Source organism: Phascolarctos cinereus, unplaced genomic scaffold (genome assembly GCF_003287225.1).
Source record: "Phascolarctos cinereus isolate Bilbo 61053 unplaced genomic scaffold, phaCin_HiC Scaffold_4;HRSCAF=312, whole genome shotgun sequence".
Classification (NCBI taxonomy): Eukaryota; Metazoa; Chordata; class Mammalia; order Diprotodontia; family Phascolarctidae; genus Phascolarctos; species Phascolarctos cinereus.
In genome coordinates this window covers 526,737,161-526,746,942 of record NW_027555847.1, presented here as the reverse complement: position 1 = coordinate 526,746,942, position 9,782 = coordinate 526,737,161, and the positions used below count along the sequence as shown (strand labels likewise).

Here is a 9,782-nt window from a genome sequence, read left to right as displayed (position 1 = left end):
GAGTTAAAATAAGGTGCTGAAACAAAGTCTATTAGACTTCATTTGAATTTAAGAAGATAGGTGTGGTATTTGTGATCTCAGGAAAGTATTATTTAGTAATGTCAGTAATAAACACACGATTTTAAAATGTGTCTATGCCACCTAGATATAATACACAGATAAGTGCTAATATGTGAAATAAGAATTATCCATTATCACCATTATTATTTGCTATAGTACTGTGAAAGATTATCTGGCAAAGCTTAGAACAATACATGGAAATTTATAGATCACTTTCAAATCTACACACACACACACACACACACACACACACACACACACACACACACACACAAAATACTGGGCCCTTTGTTCTGTTTAAGTATAATCACTGAGTAAGTGAAACTTAAGGTGTGCTTAAATTGTTGATAGGAAAAGTGAAAGGGAGATGCCATTCCAAATATCACAGGAAACGAGGATGCACAATGATATGGAAACAAAAAGAATATAAAAGATTTGAGGAACAATGTGAATAGAAATAAACTTGCATTCTAGAAGAGCAGAGTCATCACATTCTTGAGAACATTGAAAAATAACTTTATTAGGGAAAGGTGAACCAGTGGGTTGTAACAGAAAGAGCACAGGATATGGAACCAGGTGATACATCTTCAAATCCTGGCTCTTCAGTTTTCTACCTGTGGGACACTGGAAAAGTCACTTAATCACTGTGTACCTCAGTTTCTTCATTTGGAAATGGGGAGATTATACTGGATGATATCTACTTTTCCTTCAATGTCTAAATTTTTGAACAATTTATCTTTAGGTATATTGTTAAATGATAAGGTTTGGATATTCTTCTTTAATGTAAACCTTAGAAAGTATTTCAATATTTTTCATTATATTCATTTGGGTGTGATGTATAGAGTAGGCCTGAAGGACGAATGGCATTTAGAAAACTTTTGAAGGATCCATGGATGAATAGAACTTTAAGCTAAAAGGAGGTAAGAACATTAAATATGTTTAGAGATTGAGTGAAGAAAGAAGAGACACCAAGTATCAAGTGGAGTAAAAGTTATAGGAATAGATCCTTAAGTGATGCAGTATTTGTGTAAGAGAGAAAATATTTTCAGAGAATTGAAGAGTTGGTCAAAAGTGATTAATATGAAAGGTGTTAAACCATTCTTAAGAAAAGCAAAAAAGAACATTATGAAAAGAGGAACAAGCTTTAGCTCCAGTATGGGGAATCACCAATAAATAGAAGCCTTGAGAATGAATTATTTTGACTTTGAGGTAATGGAAACTCTTCTATTTCCCCATCAGCATATTCTTACTTTACCATGGATAAGCTAGATAATTAGCTATCCAAGGAATTACAAAATATAATGGTTATACTAAGACAAATTCATAATGCTATTAATGAGCTTCTTGATTGAAATAGTATGAATCTGCAACTGAAAGTATAAATGAAACAACTTAGTGCAGAAACCAAGGGAGAAATATTTGTGAAAGCCCAAATGATAACTAGGCATGTCCTAAAGAGAAGACAACATTCTTATTTAAGGCCAGGAAAGAAGCACAGTGGTGTTTTACTTCTAGTGAATGAGTAAATACCATGGTGTTTAGGCTTGGGGGAATTTCCTATGGAAGAGCTGAGAAAAATTAGTGTCTTTGCTATGTACTGCCAGAATATCCTCCTAAAAGATTCTAAATTATCTATTTTTCTAAGTGTAGTATTGTTCCTGCTGGTTGGTTGACTGTTTCCCTTCCTTCTCAAAGAGGACCAAAATGACATCACTATGTTGGGGTCAAGGTAACATGTCTTCCTGTGACTGATCAGACTTATTTGAGCTCTGAAAGCTTTACCACAGGTTGGGTACAAATAGTCGATATTAATATTTGAAGTGGAGATGTCTCCAAATTTGCACATCTTATATTTCTTTTCAGGTACTGCAATTCTGTTCCATTTAATAATGTTTAATAAACATTTATTTTAAGAATTATGATACCTTATTTACCTGCTATCATCCACCAAAAAGCAATGTCTTTTTTCTGTTAAGAGTAAATTAATTTGTGAACTTTTAATTCACATTCAGGGGTTATAAGACAGCATACCTATCAAGGCAAATAGCTATGAGATTACCTTAAATTAAGATTAAGTCTATTCTTTGGACTTTCTCTGGTCCCAGATGACTATGTGACATGGAATTAGGAAATTCCTTGTTAAACTTATTTTAGATGTTTCAATAAGAAATGGTAGCAGGTGCCCAAGAAGGTGAATAATTAGAGTTTCTAGGCGGTACAGTAGATAGAGCACCAGGTCTGGAGTCAGGAAGATCTGAGTTCAATCTGGCCTTAGACACTAAATATATGACCCTTGGAAAGTCATTTAACTTTGTTTGCCTCAGTTACCTCATGTGTAAAATGAGTTGTAGAAGGCAATAGCAAACCACTACAATATCTTTGCCAAGAAAACCTCAGATGGGGTCAGGAAGAATCATGTATAACTGAACAATAACAATTAGAGTTTAGTTGTAGTAAACAATTTAATTCAGGGGCAGAATTTGGTCCAGGGGCAAGGATGACCTAGAAAGCTTGGAGCATTGAGTTGAAACTGAGCAAGCATGGAGATTTAGTAGTGTGTGTAAGGTAAAAGACCCTGAACCTGAAGAAAATTTTCAATGGAAAATTTGATGTAGGCTTTCTTAGATACTAAAGCCCCAGATGGCATTCTCATATTCTTTAAAGTCAGGCTTTAAGTGACCTTTTTTTTTTTGTTTATCCTATGTAAAAGTTACTTTTATTTATATAAAAGGTGATCCAGAGGTTCTAGACTAGGCCACTTCAGGCTCTTTATTCATCAGTTCTTCTTAGGCATGAAGTCACTTTGCCCACTCCTCAGCTAACAGCAAAACTATACCCTAGCCTCTGTATTTGTCCTCTCCTCTAAGGGTAGAACCTGCTCTAGCACATTGTCATAACTCTTCCTTAATAACAAAATGTGTCAGTCCTGTGGCTTGAAGTTGCAGCTAGGGCTCCTATCCTTATTTAGGACACTATCAGCTTTATTGACAAAAATGGGATTCTTAACTTTGTAAATAATAGTGATGATATTATTATTCATGGACATCAGCTCCTCTTGTAATATCATACAGAAGGTCTACATGATGCATATCCAATCCAATCCAAAAAACATTTAAGTGCCTACTATACTCCAGGGATTGTGTTAAGTACTGTGGATGCAATTAATAAAAAGAAAGACATTCCCTGCTCTCAAGAAGCTCACAGTCTAATGGGAGTAGACAATACGCAAACACAGACACACACAGAGGCACACACACGGAGGCAGAAAAACAGGTGGAGGAAGAAGAGACCAGAGATATCTTTTTTTTTTTTTTGGTGAAGCAATTGGGGTTAAGTGACTTGCCCAGAGTCACACAGCTAGCAAGCGTCATGTGTCTGAAGTGGGATTTGAACTCAGGTCCTCCTGACTCCAAGGCCAGGGTTCTTTTTACTCTGCCACTCAGCTGACCCCAGAGAGTATCTTCTTGTTCCAAGCAGAGCAGTAGATCTTACAGCAGAAGGAACCAAAGTTGAATTTCTGTTCTCTGTAAGGGAAGACAATGAGAGGAATTTGTATGGTACATCACCTTTCAGATTTACTCAATCAAAGGAGAGAGGAGACTGAGGGAGGTGGTGGCATTTAAGGTTTGAGTTATTGTGGTAAGATCAGCTTAACTTGGTTAGAGCAATCAAGCCAGTAGCATACAATGAAGCTTTCTAGAAGTGACATAAATTATAACTTTTTCACTGCCAGGCAAATGGGTTGGTCTTCCTTTCTGCTAGAGCTGGCTAACTCCTTCCTCTGAAACAGAACTGCACTGGGCTGCCATGGGATGCACAGGCATCCACTAGCCTTGAGTAGTGGCCGCTCTCAGGAGTACTACTATCACATCACCAGTAGGAACCATAAACACATTAACTTCCATAGCTCCAAAGCAGCCAATGTGTGGGTCAATAAATCTGAGTGACTTTGACTAAACTTCACCTTGAAACTACTTGGCCTTCTGCTTGGCCTGAAACTAATTCTTTCTATCTCATTCCCACCTTCAGACCATTATTATATTACAGCAATACTCCATTTTGGTAAAGAATAGACAAATTAATTAGATTATCTTGTATTTACATACATTTTAGTACAGGATAGAATAAAAGCACTCACTCATTGCTAAACATTTGAAAGGTAATATTAAATTCAATATGTAATGATTATTTTTAAAATAGAAGAAACCACTAATGGGGTGTTTTTACTGTAGTAGGTAATGAGGTTGGAAGATATTTTTGTAGTAAAAAGACATCAATAGTCTTCATAATATATTGGCTATGATCTTGACAGAATATCTAATATTCTACTGTCATTTCATAAGAATAATAATCATAAATGAAAAATACATTACAAAGTTTATATCATTTATGCACAAAGGAAAATTATATTTTTTGTGTTCAATCTTCTCAGTTAATATCCTACAACAACAAAACATATTTATAGAATGTGATGTTCTCCATTAGAATCAGATTTAATATGCTTTTTTCTGTTAGAAAAAAACTTCAACAAAAGAGATTTATATTTGAACATGTATATCTATGGTTCTATTTTAAGTTCTTTCTACGAATGAATGATGTCAACTAAATAATAGGAAGCTTCTTTGTTTCTGAAATTCATTTTCACATAGTTTTTTTTCATTTAATAAACATCATAAATATTGTTAGTAATAATGAACAATAATAAGCAATATACTTAAATAACTTTTCTTATTCATTGTTTCATTTCTGTCCTTTCCTCTTTCACCTCCCCCTTCTTGCTTTTCCTCCACCATTCAATGAAAAAAAGTAGGAACTCAATATTACCAGGCCCTACGCTAAAGGCTTATTAGGTCCTAGGAATTTTTAAAGCTGAAACTATGATTTCCTGGCATAGAGAGGTCTCAGTCAGGAACTTCATCTTTCAATGATTGTCAAAAGCTTCTCTTTGATCTATAGTCTTACACAGTTGCCTGGAACACTAAGAAATTAAGAGATTGCCCAGAACCAAACAGCCAATAAGTGACAAAGACAAAGCTTGAGGTCATGTCTTCCTAACTCCAATGCTAGTTTTCATCTGTTACACCATGCTCCCTATCATCATATCAGGACACAAAAATATATCTGTATCTATATCTATATCTTATTCTATGTGTATCCATCTATATCTATAGCATTCTATAGTATATCTATATCTCCATATCTATCTATACATGTTACATATATGTGTGTATGTATATATATGTGTGTATACATATATATATATATGCATGGATATAAACTTGCATATACATACATGTGTTGTTCTGTTGGGATTGGAGGTGTGAACAACATATTCATAGATAAATGCAAAAGCTATAAGTAGTAAATGAAAAGTGGTTTTTGGCAAGGGGTAGTTAAAGCACTGAAATTTATGGGATCAAGGAGATCCTAGTGTAATAGGTAAGCTAAACCTTGAAGAGGGATAAGGAGTATGAGATCAAGAGGTGAAGAGGGAGCACTTTCTGGGTGTTGGGAACATTCTTTGCAGAAGCATCAAAATGGGAGATGAAACATCCTTAACAGGTTATAGTGAGTTGGCCAGTTTAACTGAAACATAGAATTTGGACAAATGTGAAATGAAACTGGACATACAAGTTGAAGCCAGATGGGAAAAAGCTTTTAATGACAGTGAAAAAAAGGTGCTGTTTTTGTTTTTGTTTTTCCCTTAGAAGCAACAGCCAACTACAAGTGGTGCAATGAAATATTACATATTTGCAATCAGCGAACTTTGGTTCAAATCCCAGCTCTGCCACTTGCTACTAGTGAAAACTTAGGTTAAATACTTTACTTTTAAGCCTCAGTTTCCTCATATTTAAAATGATGTGAGGAAGTTAGGTTTTAGGCCTGTTTCAGATTCTCACTGATTCTGAGAACAGAGGCAATTCACAATCTGTTATTGATATAAGCAACAACTCTCTATGACCATAAGTTGCAGAAGAGCTCCTATGTGTATTGATAAAGTGAATATCCTTACTCAAAATTCCTTTTTACCAATGAGCTCAAAGAGTCTTGCCTTTTCTCTTCCACCTTTCCTCAAAACTTGATTGGATCTATAATTTCTTGAGTTATTACAATAATATATGAATAAATGCTATGGGTGAACAATGAACTAGATCAAGAATTGACGGAGAGGAGATCATGTTTATGGCATTGGAGGAAGAGCACAAAATTTCAACTATGCCCTGCTGCTGCATTATGTAAAACTCTAATTTTTAACAACCAATATTCTCCAATTGATTCTATATGATTGTGAATCATGGAACAGCATGGTCTCAAGAAATATATAGTGATTTAAAGAGCAGTGGGAATACCCATTTTGGGAGTAAACAGGTAAAGAAAAGAGTTTGTTATATTTCTGGTATGTTCAAACAGAATCAAGCTGGTCAGCTATTTGTACCCTGCCAGTAATTCTCAGCAAAGGAATTTGCCATTCCTTCATTGCTCCCCTCTAGCTGCCCACACTAAAACACTTGCTGTGTACTGTTTTTTATCTCAAATCTATAAGGAGATCAACCTGCCAAAACTCACACCAATGTAAGCAAGTTTACAGACAAATACAGCCCACAGAGGTGAAAAAAAAATATTTTCCCAACAGGAAGAATTCCAAGGAGTTCCAAAAATCCTGTTACTACTCACTTCTTCCTTTGCAAAACTTGTCAAAGCAAAACAGAAAATACTAAAGTCAAAACTTTTAAAGAGTCTAGGGAAACAAATAATGTGATCATTCTTGGAAAAAAAAAAGATTTTTTTCAGTATTCCCACAAACTTATAAGTATACCTGTGGAATAAAGTCAACAAATAAATATCTCCATAGCAAACCCCTTGTTAGCTGGAGCCACATGTCACTTGCAGCTATGTCTGTAATGGTATATTTAATGGGCTTCCCATTTGATTCCTTGACTGTGTGTCTCCCTGCCCTTCTGCACTTTAATTCAGTGTGATGCCCCACTTCTTCTGGGAAAAGGCTTGGTACCTTCCATCCAAAAATGAACCTGGTGGTACCCTTCACCTCTCAGCGATTCTGTACTCAGGTAAATCATTATAAAAAGCCAATTTACCACACTAACTCTAATTCCTTATTTCCCTTCTCCCCACCCTTCTACCCCCAAGTCTCAACCAAACACTACCCAGATATTGTACTCTGCCCTGTGGAAGACCTATTCCATAGGTAATGAACTTCCTTTCATTCTAAACCTGTCCCTCTTCCTCTCCTATCTACCTTTATTGAAACCTGGTCCCACCCAGAGGGAACATCAGCTATGGTTCCCCTTTTATAACACTGGCTGCATTTTCATTCATTCTCTTCAATTCCTTCATTGAGGCAGGAGGAGTTAGAACATTTCTTGCTCCTTATTGTCAATTCCAAGTTCTTCCCTACTTTTATCACTCAGTAAACTCTCTACTTTTAAGGTTAATGCTGTTTATATCTACCACCCAATCAAAATCCTGGTACCTGAAGTTTGCAGACTCCCAGGTCATTTTCCTTCTTTACTCAATGAGTTCATTACACGGCTCATAAGTTTTCTCTTCTCCTTAACCCTTTTTTTTTTTTTTTGCTTTTAGGCAATTGGGGTTGTGACTTGCCCAGGGTCACACAGCTAGTAAGTGTCAAGTGTTTGGTCTGAGGCCGGATTTGAACTCAGGTCCTGACTTCAGGACTGGTGCTCTATCCACTATGCCACCTAGCTGCCCCCTCTTCTCCTTAACTCTTATGATGTACATATTTACTCTTCCTCAAATACCCTAACTAACCAGATCCTCAACCTCCTCTCTTTCAATTAGCTACTACTTTGCTCCTTCCCCCTTACCCACATGCACAAAGATGTTAATCCATTGCTTCCAAGATCAAACAGAAAGTCCTCTGTTTGGCAATCAAAGCCCTTTATAATTTATCTTTATGTTTTCAGCCTTCTTATACCTTATTCCTTGTCATATAGTTTCTAATCCAGGGACATAGGATGCCTACCTGTTCCATAAACAAAATACTCCATCTCTCCTCTGGGAAATTTCTCTGGCTCTCTCCAGTGTTTGGAAAGTTATACCTCTGTAATTACACATGCTAATTTCCCTGGATTCTTTCAAGTGCCTATTAAAATCCTACCTTTTAAGGGAAGGCTTTCTTAAACTCCTTAATAGTATCTTCCCTGTATTATTTATTTATTTGTTTTTACCCTGTGTATAGCTTGCTTTGTATATATTTGTCTCCATGTTGTCTCCCATATTAGATTGTGAGCTGCTTGAGGGCAGAGACTGACTTTTCCCTCTTTCACATCCCCAGTACTAAGCACAATGCCTGGCAGAAAGTAGATACTAAATATTTATTGTTTAATTGATTCATATATTCCAGCAAAATTCCCACCCCATGCCATTGATTTCAACTCACAAATATTAATTTTCATTTGAGGATGCCACTGATGATTATTTTAATGTGATTTCATCTGTATGAAAATATGAAGCACAGAATTGGAGTCAACACAGAGTGAACTTCCCTGGGCCATGAGAGGTATAAAAGAAGTATATGTAATATAAAATATATGTCCTAAAGAGTGTTATATTTTAATTGGTACCATAGACTACATACTTCGGAAACAATTGAATAACAAGTGAAACACCCTATTTTCCAGAGCTAAGGCCCAACAAGCAAGCTGTGGCCTGAGCTTGGCATAACAACAATCCTTTGCACTCACCCTCCTGATGATCTCACCCTCTGGCAAAATCATACAATTATTGTACTGCTTTCATAAGTAGCAAGTGTTCTCTGAGCTTGCACAGGCACCTGTTGTATCCGTGTTCTGGTCATGAAGCCCTACTAGGAAGGAAACTTGTCACATTGTTGTTATTTATCTTCATTGTCAGGGCTACAGCTCACTGCACAACTGTTGGTTTAAGTATTGAGATCTGCTACACAGCCTACAATCCCCATCCCTCTACTAGGGGAGGGGCTCTGGAACATGTGTCTTTGCTTACAAACCATTTCCTTCTCATTGAAATACAACTTCTATTTGATTTCTGACACTCAGGTAGCCTTCTCTGTTCAGTTGCAGCCACCTGCAGATCAGAGGCTGGTTCCATCCAATTAACACAAGTTAAAACATTTTATATTTAAAATATACAGAAGATACACTAAAGGAGTTCTAAAACTCTTATTTTACATGGACCGTTCAAAATGTAAGGGAAAAGTACTTTTAATTTTTTATTGACTTTTTACACTTAAAGTAATAGAAAAAAAGCTAATTTCTTTATTATTTGATTCCTTCATGACAAAATTTTGGGAAATTGTACTAATTACGTAAGTTCCTCTGTGTCATTGAGTAATTGGACACATTTGTTTCAGACAAACTTTCCTTTTTTCTGCTTTTTAAACTGAAACTGAGGGGGAAGCATGTTTTCATATGGAAAAAAAGAGTTAATATTTGGGAAATAAAAGGCATGATAGTATAGAGAATCGAGAGATAGCCTTGGAATCAGGACTTCCTCAGCTCCAGTCTTGCTGGGATGACTACTGACTGTATCACCTTGAGCAAGTCTGCATTGTGCAGAAAACATGACAAAAACAAGTAGTTCCAATGCTAGAATCATTAAATAAATCTTCTGAACTGTCCCTAATCTCCCAAAGGTCAGACAGTTACAAGCCCAACCCATCTCTAAGCCCAAGTTAACTCTATGGAAGCTGTAAATAGTGA

At 36.1% G+C, this 9,782-nt stretch overlaps 1 pseudogene; it reads right to left on the bottom strand.

Moving 5' to 3' along the window:
- The window catches only part of LOC110207851 (ATP synthase F(1) complex catalytic subunit beta, mitochondrial-like), a 16,691-nt pseudogene extending 7,792 nt beyond the window's left edge, over window positions 1-8,899 (bottom strand).
- Window positions 8,900-9,782: the final 883 nt, after the last annotated feature.